Source organism: Meles meles, chromosome 15, assembly GCF_922984935.1.
Source record: "Meles meles chromosome 15, mMelMel3.1 paternal haplotype, whole genome shotgun sequence".
Taxonomy (NCBI): Eukaryota; Metazoa; Chordata; class Mammalia; order Carnivora; family Mustelidae; genus Meles; species Meles meles.
In genome coordinates, this window is record NC_060080.1 from 11,679,645 (window position 1) to 11,698,902 (window position 19,258).

The window sequence follows — 19,258 nt, forward strand, 5'->3', positions numbered from 1 at the left end:
TGTGCCTTTGGAGAGACTGGGGTGCTGTAGCGCTGTTGACTTCACACAGGTGTTCCAGCTGCCCTGCCGTAGCGGGATTATCCTTGGCGGGCTCTGGAGGACAGCCCGGGTCTGCAGAGTGGAGGGAGGCGTAGTTCAGTTCGGAAGGCATTTCTGAGATTCCCTGATGGAAGGTGTTACCTCGGCTTCTGAGGCTTTGAGCTCAAAACTGAAAGCTTACAAATAACCTATTTCTCTTCGGGGTGAAAAGTAGTGCTCTGGTCATTTGTCTAATGTTTCGTTCATCAGAAAAAGGCCTTTGCTTTGCCAAGAAGATGGGTCCAGCGATGACAACGCTTGTCTTGGTCACGGGGCTTGTGATGGGCAGTGATGGGAGAATCCAGACCACGTGAGTCCCTGTCTGCTTTGGTTATTGTATACAACAAGCCAGTGGGGGATTAGAACTCCCAAGGTCCCCGTCAGCCCAGTTTACAGCCACACAACCTAAAGCTAATGAGGTTGGCGGTGTTGCCTCGGACCCTGATGGTCAAAGCATGCTGAGAATCACGAGAATCTTGCTTAAATCTCTCCACTTACCCTTATCCCCACACGAGAAAATCATGAAACTGCTTTGAAAGTCCTTTTTGAAAGGACAGTCCAAAAGACTTATGTCCATTTGTGTTTCACAGGCCCCAATTACCCTGCAGCCTGGGCACCTTGTGTGTGTATCCATGAGCCAAAAGAAAGTTAAGTGACCTCCAAGTCATGGAGATCTTTTTAAAAAAGATTTATTTATTTTATTATTATTTTTTTTTTATTTATTTATTTTTTTTATATTTTATTTATTTATTTGACAGAGAGAGATCACAAGTAAACAGAGAGGCAGGCAGAGAGAGAGAGAGAGAGAGGGAAGCAGGCTCCCTGCTGAGCAGAGAGCCCGATGCGGGGCTCGATCCCAGGACCCTGAGATCATGACCTGAGCCGAAGGCAGCGGCTTAACCCACTGAGCCACCCAGGCGCCCCAAGATTTATTTATTTTAGAAAAAGAAAGAGTGGGCACGTGTGCTTGCACATGTAAGTGGGGGGAGGGGCAGAGGGAGAGAATCTTCAAGCAGACTCCCCGCTGAGCAAGAAGTCTCCATGTGGGGCTTGATCCAAGACCCATGAAATCACGACCTGAGCTGAAACCACGAGTTGGATGCTTAACTGACTGAGCCACCCAGGTGCCCCAAAGTCATTGAGATTCTTGAAGCTGAGTTCAATCATCCCTATTTCTCTATTTCTGGGTCCATAAGGGGTCTACTTACACGTTTTTGGATGAGACAGAATTCTAGCCACGGAAGAGGAAAACTTGTGATGAATCAGGCTCTAAACTAATTCCCACCAGGCTCTGTTTTCACTGTGGCTGCTGGGAAGCTCAGAGACAAATACCATGCTCTGATTCTACATGCCTGGTGCCCATCTTCTCTTTCTTCTAAAGCCTACCATCTCTTAGTTTCCACTGTTCGTTTAACCACCCTTTCCATGTTCTTTACTTTGTTTTATAAAAGAAATTTTTGCATTAGGTGGATCATATATATATCATCACTGCTAAGGGGAAATGCCGCTTATTTGCCTTTCTGGGACCAGCTGAGGGAAAGCGGCACCCAGTTGAGCTCTGCACTTAACCTGTAATCTGCTGCGCTCAGAAGAATTGAAACCCTTGTGTCAAACACACGAGAAACCATCTCTGTGTTCTGAGAGCAGTTTTGAGACTGAGGAATTGCCCCCCATGAGTTAGATCAGTAAATCATAAGACTTCGATGGAGCATTGAATTATTTTAGTTTATAGGAGGGGGTGGTGGGGTCCCATATCAAACGAGAGGCCAAACAAACTCAGGACTGGAGTCAGGTCTTTGGATGATGGACGCAGGGTTCTTTCCATGGGGTTGGCTTCCCCACTGCTTACCCTGTTTCCTCCCTACCCCCTGGCCCATCCGTCCACCTACAGTATGTGTCTGTGTTAATTCTAGATGACCGACCCTGCATTAGAAGCTTTCAGGCTCTGCCATGTAGAAGATAAAGTCCAAAGCCTTCAGCTTGGCGCGTGAGGCTGCTTTACCCCCCCACCGTCCCCCAACCGGGTTGAGCAGCTGTTCCTGTTCCGGCCATGCCAGACAGGGCCACGCTTTCTTACCTCTTCACTCGTTTCAGCAACGTCTCTCTTCCCCGGCTATCCAGTTTCTGTTTATCGAAATTCTTTCAACCTCAAGGGCAAACCCACAGTCGTCTTGTTCCTGTGGTCTTTCTTGTTTGCCCCTCCTCCCCAGGTGGGCTTCAGGAAGGTCCTGATCTTGTGTCGCTGCTGGAGGCAGAAGAGGTGTCCTCATCACCCCAAGACCTCCTAGACCGTGGGGCCCCTAAAGGCAGGTACTGTGCCCCGTTCCCCTCTGGTCCTTCAGCCCTGCTTGCCTGGTGACTGACCAGAATGGCCAGTGGCTGAGGAGGCAGTTGAGGAAGGAGCCAGGGGAACATTTCCTTTATGCACGTGCCTCCGGCCAGCCCCGGTTTGGTTCGAGAACTCTCCGGCTAATCCAAATGGGGGAACATCCCTTAAGGTATCACTTCTGAATGCCGGGTACTGGCTCCTGGGAGGGAAGGCAAAGGCACACGGAGGCCTGTCTTCCGGAAGCCCACCGTCTGGAAGGGAGTTCAGGCCCGGTCCTGGTGCGGAAGTGGGGAGACAGGAGGGCCTGCTGGAGCGTGGGGGAGCGTTGAGCCAACGCACAAGAGGGGTCCCATGGCTGAGTCAGGCTCTGCAGCTGTGAGCTCTGGTTCGGAGCCCTTGCTCGGTTGGAGGAAGCTGGTTTGCTGGTCTACCGCAGGCCTCAGGAGTCTCGCGGACTCATCTGAGGCCACTGGCTGTTTGCAGGGCGGTGATGACAGGACAAGGCCCCCCCGCCCTGGGTAACACGAAGCACTCACCGAGGGTGTTTTACACCCGAGTCTCACCACCATTCAGGAGTGTTGGTGAGTTCATTGTACACCCCTTTTTGGGAGTTGTGGCTTCTGGGTTTGACTTTCAGTAATTTCTGTGGTGGCTCTCCAGAAAATCCTAGTTGGTTTGTTTTTAGAAGCTGAGGTTATTCGGTTTGGAACAGGTTTGAAGCCGTGGAGCTCCATCTCCCACTTCGGAGGTGGGACAGCATAGTCTGCTCACAGGCACTCTTTCTTCTTTCTTTCCTCCACCCTCGCTCCCTCCCTTCCTGTCTTTCCAGCTCTCTCACAGCGAATACTCATTCAGCGCCCATCCTGTGTCAACAACTGATTCAGGCACTTGGGAGACATCAACGAAAAAAGAGGCAGAACTTCCCCAAATTCCCCCTTTGGTGGACTTCAGCATCTAGGAGAGAGTGACAGCAAGTGAAAAGAAACTTAATAAGCAGAAGCAAGGAACAGCGTTCAGTAAGATGGTGGAAGCTTTGAAAGCGAAGACGAGAAGCGGGAATTCAGGGATGCAGAGCGGGAGGGAGGCTGGTGTCAACTTTGAGTAGACGGTGGTGGGGAAAGCGCAGCACGGCGCAGGAGCTGAGGTGTGGCCCCAGGAGGACGGCAACCCGGCTCTGAGGATTGTCATGGCCGCTCCGCTGGTCACCGGGCATCAGGCCTCAGGCGTTGAGGCTCTTCTTCCTGCATCTCCCCCGGGACATTGGCAAATGTCCCCCACAGCTTCTCACTCCCTCCCTCGAGGGGAAGCAAGAGAGTGTCTCTGAAGTGAGACTCCCCCGTGTGAATGTGACTCCCATACCCACAGGCTCCGGGCTGTGCCATTTCCCCACTGGTACAACTGGGGATAATGGCGTCCCCCATTTCACAGGGGGGCTCAGGGCGGGGGAGGGGCCACACACGAACTTTCGGCGGCGCACACGATAGCCCGTGGCACGTGATGGGTGCAACGTACGGCTGTTAAATAATCTGATTTCTCGTAGACAGAAGCCTTCCCCTCGCCTCTTCCCCAGTATGTCACTAGGGCAAAGAATCTCTAAGGGACATTTGCTGGTCGAGCAAACTCACAAGCCTGAGCGCCACAAGAAGTTTACAGACTTTTGTTTCCCCAAAGAGGCCTTACAAAACCTGAAAACGGGTACCTTGGAAACAAATGAATGTGAGCTTTGAAGCCTATTTTAAGACGGAGCCTAGGAATTCGAGTGCCTCGGAACATCTACGCCTTCTACAATGGTTTATTAGTTTTCCCTACTTGTAAAGGAAATCTCTTCATAGGCCACTGACCAGGGTTACCTGATCTCCCTTGATATTGACGTATCATGCTACAAGACATTCAGCCTGAAACCTTTGACCAGGAGAAGTAACAGAGCCTTTTTATGGTTGAAGCAGACAGACCTACTGTCTTTCGGAGAAACTTCTGGAGAAACGCACACAGCACATACTCCCATGATAAATACAGACGACTTGCTGTGGGACGCGCTGTGAAGAGTTGACATAAAAAACATACTTTCGTCTGCTTTCTAGCAGACCCAGATTTTCAGCAGTCTTTGGGAGGTGGTGTGGGCTGGGGAAACGAGTCCATTCCTTCACAAATCGGCAGCCCGTTAAGGGTTGAATTTCGTGGCATAGGCTACCCGCCACCATTTTCCCGAGGGAGGGCCTTCCGGCCAACTCTCCGCTCCACAAAGTGAGGTGCCAAGCTGACGGGGAGGCAGTCCTGGGTAAGAAACATATTTAGTTTGGAGGCAGAAGTCCCAGGCTTGGGTCTTAGCTTGGTTATTTGCTGTTTTCAATCTCGGCCTGGGAGGGTAACCTCCGGTCGCTCCATGGTCACATCTCTAAGTGGAATGAGTAGGATCTGGTATTCTCCTAAGCCCCGCTTCAATTCCAGAGAATCACTGATCCTCGGGGATGGTTTGAAATGCTCCAGATGTCCGCTGTGTGTGTGAACACCCTCTAGTCCAAAAGGCCTGGGCGCGTGTCTTGGCTCTGCTGTTCACCAAGTCTGTGGCTGAGGGCAAGATGCTCCCCTCTGACGTGCACCTGCTCCATCGCTATAGCACCAATAATAATGACCACCCCCAAGGTGCTGAGAAGGATCAGATGACACAAAGTCCAGGAGGGATGGCACAGCGCTCAGGAAACTGCCGTATGCAAGCCTTCTATGAATTGGATCACCATAGTCGACTCTTGTCCAGCATTTACCCCTGCTTTACTGTCTGTTTTCTGGAATCACTTTCTTTCTTTTTTTTTTTTTTTTAAGCAGTCTCCACGCCCAGCATGGAGCTCGATGTGGGGCTTGAACTCACAACCCTGAGATTAAGACTTGAGCTGAGATGGCGTTGGACGCTTAACTGACTGAGCCATCCTGGCGCTCACAGAGTCACTTCTAAGTGGGTTCCCCCCCCAGGTAGTAAACGCCCTTAGCAATGCCTTCACTTTCTGAGAAGGCATACCCCTGATTGTGACACTGTGCCGAGAACAGGGCTTTGCTCATGTTATCGGCTCCATAATGTTTTTTAAAAACATTCAAAGCCAGCTGGGGATTCTCAATTTCTGCCGAAGAACGAGGTACAAAGGCTTGTCTCACCTGGAACTAGAGAACACTCTGATACATTCAATTTTTCACTGGGTTACTCCAGTGAGAACAGAATACGACAGCAAACATCTAACATCTTGAGTTTTTGCTGGGGTTGGTTTAGCCACTTTTCTTTGGCTCAAAGCCAAGAAGAACAGGGAATTTATACCAGAGACTAGAGAAATGATAGTGCGGGAACTGTCGTTGGAAGCATTTCATTGGTGAAGAGAGCAAAGTTGAGACCCGAGTTTACTGCCGGAAATGGTTTGATTGCCTTTGGGTTTGGGAGTAAATCTTTCCCATCCTGAGTTGATCCTCCTCCTGAATTTGCCAAAGTAATATTTCAGAGTCTGCCTTGAGGGTAAATCATCTTTATACCAGAAACTCTCTCCCCTAAACATCTCATTAAAAAAATGAAGTTGGAAGCTTTCTCGGATGTCTTTACCTGTAAGCTTCCGGGACGGCTGGGAATCCATTTCCTTTGACACTTCTGGGAGATGATTTCTCCTGTTACCTCCCTTGGAAATTCCTCTGGGTAATAAACATGCACACATCAATTTGTCCCCACAGCTCGAGCCTGTGTCGTCTTTGGCGACTGTGTGTGCGGGCTGCCGCGTCAGGTGTGACCGCAGGATCTGCTGTCCAGGCGACCACAGACGACTTTTGTCTTGCCCACAGCGACGAACCACAATGTGAAAATGTTGAAGCAAAGTAACAACATTTAGCTCAAGTGCAAATTAAGCCCTGGCTTCATCGGAGGCCTGGATGCCGAGGGCTGGGTAATTGGAGTGGAAACTGCCATAAAAAGCTTATTAAGATCTTCGCTGCCATTCAAGGGCTCTCCCCACAGCGTGTGCATTTGAGGGGGACAAGTCCTTCTGCAGGGATGTGGTTTCTTTCTCCCTCTTTACCTAGGGTGACTGATTTGTCCCAGTTTGCCTGCGCCTGTCCCAGTTTTGAAACGGAAAGTCCGTGTCCTGGTAAACACTCTGACTCAGGCGAGTGAGGGGCGGACGGTCCTCTCCTCTTCTGTCTCTTCAGGACCTGCTTTTTCTCCCTGCAGGTTGGCCAGCTCCCTGCAGAAGCAGCTCCCCGCTTCTGGGGACAAGGCTGGAGCTCCCACCGCACGGACCTGCCAGGCCGCCACCTGCCCTGCAGGGTTGAAGGGCCTGGCAAGCAAGGAGGGGCTGGAAAGGACATTGTCTTGGATTTGAGCTCTGGAAACACCATCCGGTGACAGAACAAGTCTCTCTGAGGCTGCACTAAAAGAGAGATCTTGGTCAGCCCCGTAGGGGACAATGAGTGTGAGGGTGGCAGGTCCCACCCAGATGCCAGGGACCACCCTGGTGCTGGCCTGCCCACTCCACTTCTCCCAGGCTCTGGAGTTCCTTCTAGATCATGATGATGACAGCAGTTGGAGGCTTGACCATCCCCTAGCTCTAGTTTTCAGGCTGCGCCTCCTTCAGTCTCCTTCATTCTTCAGATCTTTGCAAGGGACCAGAAGGAGCAATTTTTAAATTATCAAACCATCCCAGGCTGAAGCTCTTGGGGGTGGGCTGGTCGCAGAGACAGGCAGGGCACACGCGGAATCAGATCCTCCTGAGGTCTGTGACTGGGGGCTCCGTGTCGTCAGAGAAGCTGCAAGTTCAGGCATCTACAAATGGACGTGGACCTTCGTTCTCTGAGTCAAGGACCCTGTGATGATCTTGCCACGAACCTGGTCCATCGTGAGACACACGATGACCTTGAGGGACGGGTAAGGACTGGCCTGGGGCAGGAAGACAAGATTGACTACTTCCTGTGGTGGGGGTTTTCCTTTCATTGGCCGTTGTGAAATCATTTGGGCCATGTCTGTCAGGGTGGGGGGTAGTGGAATCGCATTCGTCAGGCTGTGTACGTGTGTTCTTGCACTAAAGGACCAGGACGGGAAGTCTAGTAGACCTTTTAGCGACCTTTAAAAGAGGCGTTCACCTCTATTTCGCTTTTGGGAGAAAGCCTGCCATTACCTTGCAGCAAACGACGGCTTAGAGAGTTTGAGAATGTTGCTTGAGGGGCACAAGTGTCCAGCTGAAGATCCAACCCGGTCCTGGGCCTCCTGAAGGGGAGAGGGTCTGTCATGTTAATGACATGTGCATCTTATTAAGGAAAGGGACAAAGGGCCTGGAGCTTGGGAAAGAGTGCGGTTCTGCGGACTCTTCAGTCCGCAGATGGTCCCCTTATTATAAAGCCGAGGTGGGGAGGGCCCTGGGAGAGTCGACCAGTAAAGCTACCTGGATGGGGAGTGGCTCTCTCCGCGGGTGTGGAGCTCCCAGCATGCTCTGCTCCCCACCCACGTATAAAACGATACCCCACTGTGTGGTCGGAATACATTCTGGAGTTGAAATGCAATGTTGCTTTGATTTCTTTGAATTAAAAATGGCCAATTGAACAGAACGCTCGGCTCCCCAAAGTCTTCCAAGCCACATAACACATAACAAGTGGGGACTTGGTGGAGCTTAGCAGCCAGGTGTAAAGGGATGCTTTCCGTCCGTCCTTGCAGGGAGGGAGGGTATGCCTGTGACTGAGACGGACGGAAGACGGAGAAGAGTTAAGGCTGCCATTGACTCTGACCGTCACCCAGGAAGGGAGGTGAAAGGTGAACACCGATAATCACCAGAGAAGAGGTTGTGGGAAGCGGGATGGGAACACAGGGGAGCCTTCCCGCTGCAGGATGAGACACACCACGATGGCCTTGAGGGATGGGTAAGGGCTGGCCTGGGGCAGGAAGACAAGAGGGGCTTCCAGGTCGAGGGGACAGCCTGAGTGGAGCTGCATGGAGTTACGTGGACACATGGAAGCATATGAAGCCCTGTGGAGTTGCATGGAACCACAGGCAGGCGCATGGAACCACACAGAGCTGTGTGGAGTTGCATGGAACCGCATGCAGGTGCATGGAACCACACAGAGCTGTGTGGAGTTGCATGGAACCGCATGCAGGCGCATGGAACCGCACAGAGCTGTGTGGAGCTGCATGGAGCCGCATGCAGGCGCATGGAACCACTTGGAGCCACGTGGAGGTGCATGGGGTTGCACTGAGGTACAGGGATGTGCAGGGCATGTTTCGGGCACAAATGAGTCCTGGAACCCCAGCTGAGCTGGATGGGTTGGGCCTAAGGACTGCCTCAAAGTGCAACCAAGGTGTCTGAGAAGGACAAGGACATGATTAGGTCCTGGGTGACTTCGGGACCAAACTACATAGCTGGGTTCAACCCATGCAAAGTGGCCCTGGGGGAGCTTGTGGGCCTCAGTGACTCGTAACCGTCATGCCGGCTCCCGAGGGCGCCTACCGACCACTCCTCGGCATGGTGCAGAGAGTGCAGACCTGGGCCTTTGGGGCCTGGTTCTTGGCTTGGCAAGGCCGCCGCTTGAAGTTTCTTGCTCCTCAAGCCTTGCTGATCCTGTGCCTTCCCCCTTCTGTCTGCACATCTCCCCGGTCTTGCAGGCCAGAAGCCCACTTGTCTTCCAGGGGCCAGCTTGAGGGCATCTTCTTCAGGAAGGCTTCATGCTCTCCTTCTGGAAAGTTTGCTCCTCTGTCTCTAACCTCCCCGCCTCTCCCATATCCCCGCCAGCTTGAAAGGTGACAACGACTCCCACCTTTCCTAGCACAAACACTGCGGGTGGGGCGGGGGGAGACAGACAGTGAAGAGAAGAAAGAAAAATTTCCCTAGTGATCTACCTTTCAGAGAGGACTATTAAAATCTCAGTGTGCATTTTTCTAGATTTTCCCATATACACATAAGCTCCTATGAATGTGTCTGCTTGTTTTGTATCTTTGGTAGGTCATTAATAACTTCTGATTCTGTATTATAAATAATTCTATTTGGGCCTTATCTGTCTTACTAGGGATGAGGGGCTGTCGGCTTTGTGTGTTGTGCACCAGCAGAAGCCAGAACGGGTTTTGCCCATAGTAGGCAAGCAACAAGGGATGAATGAATGAGTGAGTGGGTGGGTTTCTCTATCTCTACCTGTAAGATGAGAACTTCCGATTGTGTTATACCTCAGGGCTTTTCTAGTTCCAATCCTCAGAGGATTTCTGATCATTACATTTCTGACGTGGGGAGAAGAAAGAATTTTTCTGCGAATCTGGGGACTGGGTATGTCCTTTTTAGCTTAACATTGTTGTGGCCCCAAACTAAAATGAGATCAATGATTGAATGCACTTAGGCTGTGTCCACACAAAACCCAGGAACCACCGGATTGGTGGTCCTTTACCCTTTTCTGTCTTACCCAAAGCCAGCCAACCTTGGGATCTCAGCGGACACTTAGAATCTGAAAACTTTTGAATACGATAGATTGATTCCTCATTTCTTCTGACCTGCGGTGTTACCAATAGCCTGGGTGTCATCTTTGCATGAAGTACGAAAAGGCTTCTTCTCCTCCCCAGGCAGGTGTGGCCCCGCCTGGCAGGCACGGCTTGGCAAACGGAATGAGCTGGGTATCACCCCCCTTACCCCCTTGGTAATGCATCTCTTGGGCATGACACAGCCTAAACAATTTTACTGGCAGTGCTGGAATAGAGTGCCTAGAAGAACTGAAAACGCCATGGGACACCTGGGTGGCTTGGTTGGTTAAGCGTCCACCTTCGGCTCAGGTCATGATCCCACGATCCCGGGATAGAGCCCCACATCAGGCTCCTTGCTCAGCGGGGAGCCTGCTTCTCCCTTTGCCAGCTGCTCCCCTCTGCTTGTGCTTGCGCTCCATCTCTCTGACAAATAAATCAAATCTAAAAAAAAAGAAAGAAAAAGAACTGAATACTGCAGTTGCATGGTTACTATCTATGTCCACAATTCTTTAAACAAATAAGCAAGAGTATGTGATAAGAATCAGAAATACAACACTCGTGCGATCCAGATACTCCCCCGACCTGGTGTTTGTCCTCCTGCTGTTCCCACTATCTGGAAGCAGCCCTGTCCCTAGTTGTTCCTTTCTCAATTTTACCCATTTTTCAAGGCTCAGCTCAAAGGCTGTCTTTTCCACAAAACCTTCCATGACACCCATTTTGTTGGAATTCGCTGAAAGCTCTCTTGTGTTTGGTGTTCGCTCAATTTATTTGGAACAGTTTGAAAGGCCTTAAAGGGTAGACATTGTCATCTGTATAGCCTCAGAAAACCTCCTGTATACACGGATCTACTCTTTACCTTCTCTCTAAACCCACGCATCAGGTGTATTTTTATTCCTTATTCCCTTCGTCCTCTGCCTGTCTGTAGCCCTACGTAGTTTCCAAAGCTTCACAATAAACCGACAGGGACGGTATCATTATCCACACTTAATAGGTAAAGAGATACTAAGACTTAAATTTAAACACTTAGAAGGTGGTGGAAGCAGGATGTGAATTTGGACTTTAGTTTCAAGGTTCAGCCTTCCCTACTCAAAACGCTGCCTGAGCACTCATGGGAAACTATTTAAACTCTGGAAAGAAGCTCTGAGTTAGAATCATTCATCCATGTCATTCCCGAGCCTAAGATTGAGGTGTCCTTGGAAGAGTGACAAGCCATGTCTTTCCTCCACTGAGCCTCTTGGAGAAGGAGAGCAGTTTGAAGGGCGATGCTGGGTGTTTCTGGAGATCCGGCGCTTGTACATAAGCTGCCTTTGCCAGAGACAACAGAAAGAAAAGTTGTATCACCTGTAACCCAATTTTGTCCTTTATAGCAGGAAAGGACTGTTCTAGTCTTAGGAACACAGTCCATTAAGCCATGTTTTTCTCTCTACCCTTAACTCCATTTCCTCTTCTTTGGAGGAAAAAGGATCCACAAAAAATTGCGAGCTGGCTTTAAGGATTTGAAAAACTACGGAATGCATAGCCACTAACCAAGAAGTTGATCGCTGCAGGTATGATGGGACTCCCGGCATGCAGGATTCCTCAAAAATGAAAAGACGCAACCTGTCCTGCCGTTCCTAAACGTGTCTAGCTCAGAGCTCACTGACTGAGTCTGAACGGGGATAAGAAGTTTGGAGCAGAGCAAGACAGCATATCACTGTTCAGGGAATGAAAGGACAGAGAGCGCTCCCGCATTCTGCCCCCACTGGTCCCCAAAGCCGCTGTGAGCTCCTGCACTGTCCTTGAGGTTCTCGAATGGTGCAGCCCCAAGGCTCTGGGCTGACTCTGCATGTGACCCTACTTGCGCCCTCCGTTCTGCTCCAGTGAAGAGGCTAGAGGTCGCCCCAGCCTGTGCTCTGCGGTCTTACAGTGGTTTTCATCCCCGGCTGGACATTAGAAACATCTAGAAGCTTTTAAAAATCCCAAGGCCCCCAGAACCAAGGGCCCCAGTTAAAAATGGGGAAAGGTCTCCAACAGACACATCTCCAAAGAAGTACGCAAGTGGGCAATTAGCAGGGGGGCCTGGGTGGCTCAGTGGTTAAGCGTCTGCCCTTGACTCCGATCATGATCCCAAGGTCCTGGGATTGAGTCCCGCAAGGGTCTCCTTGCTCAGCAGGGAGTCTGCTTCTCCCTCGTGCTCTGTGCACTCTCTCTCTCTCTTTCAAATAAATAAATCTCTAAAAACAAAACAAAAAACAAATGGTCGATAAGCAGATAAAGGGATGCTCAACATTCCTGATCCTTAGGGGAAATGCAAATCAAAACCACAGTGAGATACCACTTCTTACCCAATGGGAGGGTTATTATGACAAAACAAACACAGGGAACAGTGTTGGTGACGATGTGGAGAAATTAGAACCCTCCTGCATTGCCGAGGGGAATGTACAATGGTACAGTCGCTGTGGAGAACTATATGACTACCTTCAAGAAGTTAATCATAGAATTACCATCTGATCCAAGGTTCCACTTGTAGATAGACACCCAAAAGAATGGAAAGCAGAGACTGAAAGCCATATTTCTTCACCGATGTCCGCAGCATTATTCACTATAGCCAGAGGTAGAAACAACCCAAAAATCCATCAACAGATGAATGGATAAACTAAATGTGGTTATACCTACATACGATGGGATATTATTTCATCTTTAAAAGGAGTGAAATCCTGTCACCTAGTACAACAGGGATGGACCTTGAAAACATCACACCAAGAGCAATAAGCCAGACACCGAAGGAAAAGTTCTGTGATTCCACTGAGATGAAGCCGGTAGAGGCACTGAGAGTAAATGGACGCGGAATACGTGCGGTACCAGGGGCTGGGAAACAGGGCATTAGGAAGTTATGGCTTAACGGGCATGGAGTTTCCGTTTGAGGTGATAAAAAATTCTGGAGTTGGGGGGCGCCCGGGTGGCTTTGGGTCTGGCATCCGGCTCCCTGCTCAGCGGGGAGTCTGCTCCTTCCTTTCCCTCTGCCCCTCCCCCTACTTGTGCTCTCTCTCTCGCCCACACATTCTCTCTCTCAAATAGATACATAAAAAATATTTTAAAAAACCCAAACAACCAAGTCAGTCTAGCTAAGAAATTCCAGAATCAATCTGAGCAGACATGGCCAGACTTGAGGATCCAACTCCCACCTCCCGCCTGGCTGTTCTCAGCTCACCCAGGTATGCCTGTCGTCTTGGGGAGCACTTCGGGAGCACGGAGACTTGGAGCAGGCTCTCCCTCTCCTCTCAGCCTTGGGGTCCTGTGAGCTCTCTCTGGTCAATGACCTCATCCCTGAAAGGACCAGGCAGTGATAATTCTAACCACAAGAAGTTGTGAGGAGAAGATTAAAGGAAATAAAGGACTTCAAAGGTTATGTAAACTGTAAAGCACCAGGAATCCAAGGGACCATTGTCATCCTGCTGCTCACTCGATTTGCATAATCGCCCCAGGGGAGGGTAGAGGTTATTCCCACTTTATGAGTGGAGAAACTGAGGTCAGGCCCCCGGAGGTGTGGCTGAGCCCAGGAGAGGATGCGGGTCTCCAGCTGCTCTGGCTCTGGGCGCCTCTGGGGTCCAAGTGGGGAGCCTGTCCTGCGTGCTCCAGGAGCCTGGTCTGTGAGAGGCAGCCCCGGGGATTCTCTGTGGAGCCTCGGGTGCACCCCTTTCCTGGGACCTTGGGGGCACAGGGTAGAGCTGTTCTTGGAAACTATGGATGAGTCCATCCAGCCTTTGGAGCCGAGTGGGTTGACCTGGGACTGTGTCTTCCTCCCTCACCATGGAGGCCAGGCCCCCGTCGCTTTCTTTAGAGGTCTTTGTGCAGCCCTTTCTTTCATCCTGGGCCCGACACAATGCAGGGGTGAGCTGAGGTCAGAGTTTCAACCTTCAGCTCTGGATTTCCTGTCTTTTGTGGGGGTGGAGGACAGATTATGCCACCGGCTTCCTGTCACCTCAGCACCGGGGGCTTTCGCTCCCTGGCGCCAATCTGCCATGGGAGACGGGGAAATGCTCCTGGGAGGCGAGGAGGAAGGCTCTGTCCTTGCTCCCAGTCACTCAGACTCAGGCTTTGGCGGCTGCTGGTTTACCGACTTTCCAGGTCTTTCAGTCACTGAAAATGGCTTCTTGTGGGATTCGAGTTCTGATAGCGTCCTCAAGGCCACTTGAAATACTGTAGGATTAAAAAAAAAAAAAAGACAATTCCATTAAACAGCACTGAGCAGATGCCAACCCCGCTTTACCCTTCTCATGGCCTGGCTTATGCAGTCAAAATGAATGAGAGATAGGCCCCCAGTAGCAGAAAGGAGTCAAGAAATGAAGTCGTTCTGAGAGAAGGCTGTGTTTCGGGGAAAGAAGCGGGGCATGGACCAGTGTCCTAGGACTGTCACAACAAAGTGCCACAGATTGCAGGGCTTCCAACCGTGGATATTTATTCCTCCCACGCCTGGAGGCCGCGAGTCTGAAATCAAGATGGCGGCACGGCCACATACTGTCTCCAAAGCTCTTGGGGTCAATCTGTCCCAACTGCTCTTGATGGCAGGCAGTCCTTAGTATTCCTTGATTTAGAGATGCGTCACTGCCTTAGTCTTCACACAGCGTTCTCCCTGAAATCCTGTGCGTTCACTCAGTCTGTGGCCCAAATTTCCTCTTCTGGTAAGGACAGCTGTCCCATTAGGTTAGGCACCAACTTCACACCAGTATAACCTCATCTTAACTAGTCACTTCTGCGATGACTCTACATCCAAATAAGGTTGTATTCTGAGGTGCTGGGGGGCAAGACCCCAACGTATCTTTTTAAAGGGCACAAACCAACCGCGGGACAGGGGGGCTCAGGCCAGTCAGCTGTGTCCAGCCCCATGCTCACTCTGGGGCAACAGAGAGGCTCAGGACAGTCTCTGCTTTCAGGGGACGCAGTCTAGGGGGGAGAGACAGACAAGCAAGGAGTGGATGATCTGAGCAGTGCCGGGAACGGTTTGAACGCAGGGTGAGGAGGGCTCTCCTCTGGGTGTCCCCTGTAATCCCACCTCATGAGCCGGGAGGGGAGGTTTCCTTCAGAAGGAAGACCTGTGACTCAAGACCAGGGACAAGAATGGGAAAGAGGCTTTACAGGTGCCAAGAATGCTTTATGACACCGAATCTGCCAGGAGACTCAGCAACACCTCAGACCCGGGGAAGAGAGGGAAGTTTCTGTAGCTCACGGGGTTCAGAGACTGGTCCCTCTCACATTTTCCCTTTTTGTCAACTGCCCCAAAGCCCTGACCTCCACCCCCTTCCCAGTCCTTGGGACCCGGCAGGAATGGCTAGCGGGCATGTGTGTGGAGCCTGCCTGCCTTTCTCACCTCTCAGGCTTGGGGCCCCAGGTGAGAGAGAAGAGCCAGAACCACAGAAGCCGAAGGTGATGCTTTTCACCGTTTTCATGGAGTTTTTTGATTCTTTTTCGGAGCTATAAATCATGACTCAGGCCATGTGAAATTAAGCGGCATGCGCACCTTGAACGAGCGTGTTCTGTTGAAGGCAAACACTCCACCATGAGTCCGGGTAAATTTGGGGGGTTGGTGAGCACCGGGGGCCTGGGGAGGGGAGGACTGCACAAGGCCAGCCCAAGACCTGGACTAGCACAGTCCACAGCCTGTGGTCCTGACCCAGTTGTCTTTAAAATCTTCCCACAAAGAAACCAGGAGAGTCTGTGTGAGGTTTCGTCTTTTTCAAGAGATGTTCAATGAGGGCGCAAATTGGTCGCTGCTGAATCTAGAGCACAAACCATCGTACCCAGAAATGTGTTTACTTGAAGCAGCTATTAAATATCCTGGGCAGAAGCAGAACCCAAGAGAAGAGCATCTGGTGGCTGAAATTCTGCTTTTTCTTTTTTTCTTCCTGTTTGAAGACCCCTGTCCCCACGCCGCCCTGCTTCCCCCTCTTTGCAAAGGCCTTTCTAATGTGAAATGGGTTGATTCTTACCTGGGCACTTTGTGGCTGTCACCAAGGGACTTTGTCCCCTTTCATAGGTGAGGAAGCCCAGGTGCTTGTAAGTCATGTGACTTCCAGGCCTACATTCCCAGTGAGACTTCCCGCACCTGCCCAGGGATCTCACTGAGCAGCTGGAGGTTCCTAGGGAATCCAGCCCCTCCCTGCCTTCCTTCCACCTGATCCTGCCTCCCGGCTTCCACTGATCCTCCTGAACTCTGGTCTGGGCGGGGAGGGCCCAGCTTGGCTTCTCTTAGAATCAGATTAGAGTCTGCACCAAGCTTAACGAGGGAATCGCTGGCTCCCTGTGGAGCCGCTCTGCCTCTCCCTGTCTCTGGGATTCCAGGTAAATCTCAGTCTGTCCAGGTTTCCGTTTCTCCATCAGTACGGGGGGCTAACACCACCGAACTCTAGTATTATTTTTTTTCTTTTATTAAAGATTTTTATTTATTTATTTGACAGACAGAGATCACAAGTAGGCAGAGAGGCAGGCAGAGAGAGAGGAGGAAGCAGGCTCCCCGCTGAGCAGAGAGCCCGATGTGGGGCTCGATCCCAGGACTCCAGGATCATGACCCAAGCCAAAGGCAGAGGCTTTAACCCACTGAGCCACCCAGGCGCCCCCGAACTCTAGTATAATTAAGAGGATTAAATTATGTAGATTTCTTGGGATAATTCCTGGCATGTAAGAAGTCTCATACAATGTTCATAAAAAAAAAAAAAAAGTCCCCATAGCGACAGAGACTTTCGAAGATCCAACAGTGGCAGGCACAGTGATGGGTCATCAGCCACTCCACGCTCTTCTCTGTTTGACTTAGTAGTGAACCAGCTGGTACCCAGGTTGGTCCTTGAGTCTCTTGTTATGAACCCTTCCCGGTCTTGGCTTTGGAGGCAGGAGATCTGGATTCTAAAGCCCGCTCTCATTATGTTAAGGCCACTCTCCTCCTCACTGCTTGCTAGAATATCTGCTTCTGTAGGGCAGGGTCATGTTTTATCCCCTCTGGGTTTTTGACACCTGACCCAGAGCCAGGGAAGCAGCAGAAGCCTGTCCACATACTCTGAGTTGGGGCCTCAGTTCCCACTTCTGTACTCCACTAAGGAGCTTAGAGCTGAGGACTGCAGCTCTGTCCGCCCATCCCACTAAGAACTTGACCTCCTTACAGGCGTTTCTAGAGGGGATGTTCGGAACCGGGACCCTAGGATATTCACGCTGGGAAAGAAACAGTGGGGTCAGAAACACTGCGATTGACTTGGGTCTATCTCTGTGGGAGCCACAGGCTAGAGATACCCAAGGTTCAAAGTTTCCAGAGGCGGGGGAGGGTGTGTGTGTGTGTGTGTGTGTGTGTGTGTGTGCCAGGAGCTGAATCCTCATGGCTGGATTGGCATGATCCTTGGTAGGGGGTGGGGACAGAGCAGGGGCAAGGCAGTTGGAGGTTTATTCAATTTTTGGAATCCTCTTTACAAAATTATAAAAACAGCATTGATATGAAAAGAAATATTTATTTGGGATAAAAGAGATCACAAAATAAAATCACAGCAAAAACGCCAAACACCATAATTATCATAAATCTCAGAAAACTCATGATAGTTTTTTAATAGCTTTATTTATTAGAAAGAGAGAGCGAGCATGCCCATGCATGCACACACACACAGGTGGGAGGACGGGCAGAGGGAGAGGGAGAAGGAGATAAGCAGATTCCCCCCTGAGCTGGATGACTCAGGACTGGAATCTGTCTCAGCACCCTGAGACCACGACCTGAGCCCAAACCAGGAGTTGGGTGCCCAACTGACTGAACCACCCAGTCACCCCAGAAAACTCAGGATAGTTTTATTACAGAGGGGCAAGTAATACCATGGAATGCCCTTTTCTACTTAAAAAAAAGTTTTTTTTTGGTTGCCTTTTCATACCACAACAGTTTGTAATATCATTGTCTATAGGGAGAACGGAAAGATAAGTCTCTTTTCTCTAGCACAGAATGGATCATCCTTCTTTTAAAAAATGATTTAGACTTCGGAAAGTGTCTGTTTCACTACTGTAAATTCTGGAAGACCCTCCATCAAGTTTCTTTTGCAGATGAGCTGGTAAGATTTCAAGGCACTCTCATGCAGTGATGAAACTTAAATATTCTTTGAATTGACAGCTTTCATTATCACGTTGGTCATCAATATCCCTGCTGCAGTGGTGTGATGGTGGTTTTAGCCTGTATTTGTGGACGCAGTATTTCATGTCAATTTCTCTTTTAGCCAGGTCGCCGTAATGCCACCCAGCCATACGGGAGAGAGAACCAGGGGAAGTCAGTGAGAGAGACCTTGTTCTTGACCAATCACCGCTAGAATAACTTCCTGGCAAGTTTTATAAAATCAAATGAGCCCATTACTACATCCCTAAAAGGAATCAGTGGACTGGGGACCCTGAAGCTGAAACTTTGTTAACCTTACGGAAAATCCACCTGCTTGAGGAAGAGGAGGACCGGGGACCAAGCACTGACTTTGTTTCCAACGCTTGTGTTCATTTGATTCTCTTTCGCTTTGAAAACCTTCTCCTCTCTTTCCTCTGGTCTTTCCTTTGGATTTCTCCTCTCTGTCACCAATGGCTTTCCAGGACGAATCACTCTTCCTCTTTGCCAGGTCCCATCCAGCCCTGTGGCACGTGAAATCCAACCCCTGCCTAGGAACCCTCTCCTCTTCTCCACCCTCTTCCTCTTACCAAGTTTAATGGAACTTCAGAATTTCACTCGGCACTGCTTCTTTCAGTCCAGCTTATTGTAACTCCTCTGTGCTTCTCAGAGTCGGCTTGTCCTCTGCGGCTCCTCAAGCTCCCTGAGGGAGCCGAGCTCAAGCATTAGCCACTCCAAGACCCAAGAGCACCAACCACCTGAGGCTTCACCCATGTGTTATATATATCCATTGTGAGTGGCTTGAAGAACATCACAACACTGTGACTCAACCAAAATGATTTTCACTTCAAGTAGCCCAATAACCCATTAGGATTCATCAGACAAAATTTTACAAGACAATTACTTTCAAACGCATCGTTGCGAATTATAATATTACCTGTGCCTAAATAAACACAGTGAAGAAATCAGAGGCTTTTAAAAGTTCACTTAGACTTCAAATGAGATTATAAATAATCCTAAAAGCCCTGCAACTTTTATGACAGGGCACTGGAAAGGCTACTGGGAATGAGGAAGGAAACAAAATAAAACCCAAGCCTGGGATGAAAGTGTGCCCCAGACATCCTCTGTGACCCTTCGCTGAGCAGCTAGAAACCGATACAGCGGGACAGACACGGTCACTTACAAGCTTCCAGACTCTGCTAAGGAGAGGGGAGAGGAAATGCTACCCCTGTGTGCTGTGGGCCCCACCGCAGAGGGGGCTGTGGGAGAGCTCAGGACTCACCAGGGTCAAGCGAGAAGCAGGGACTCC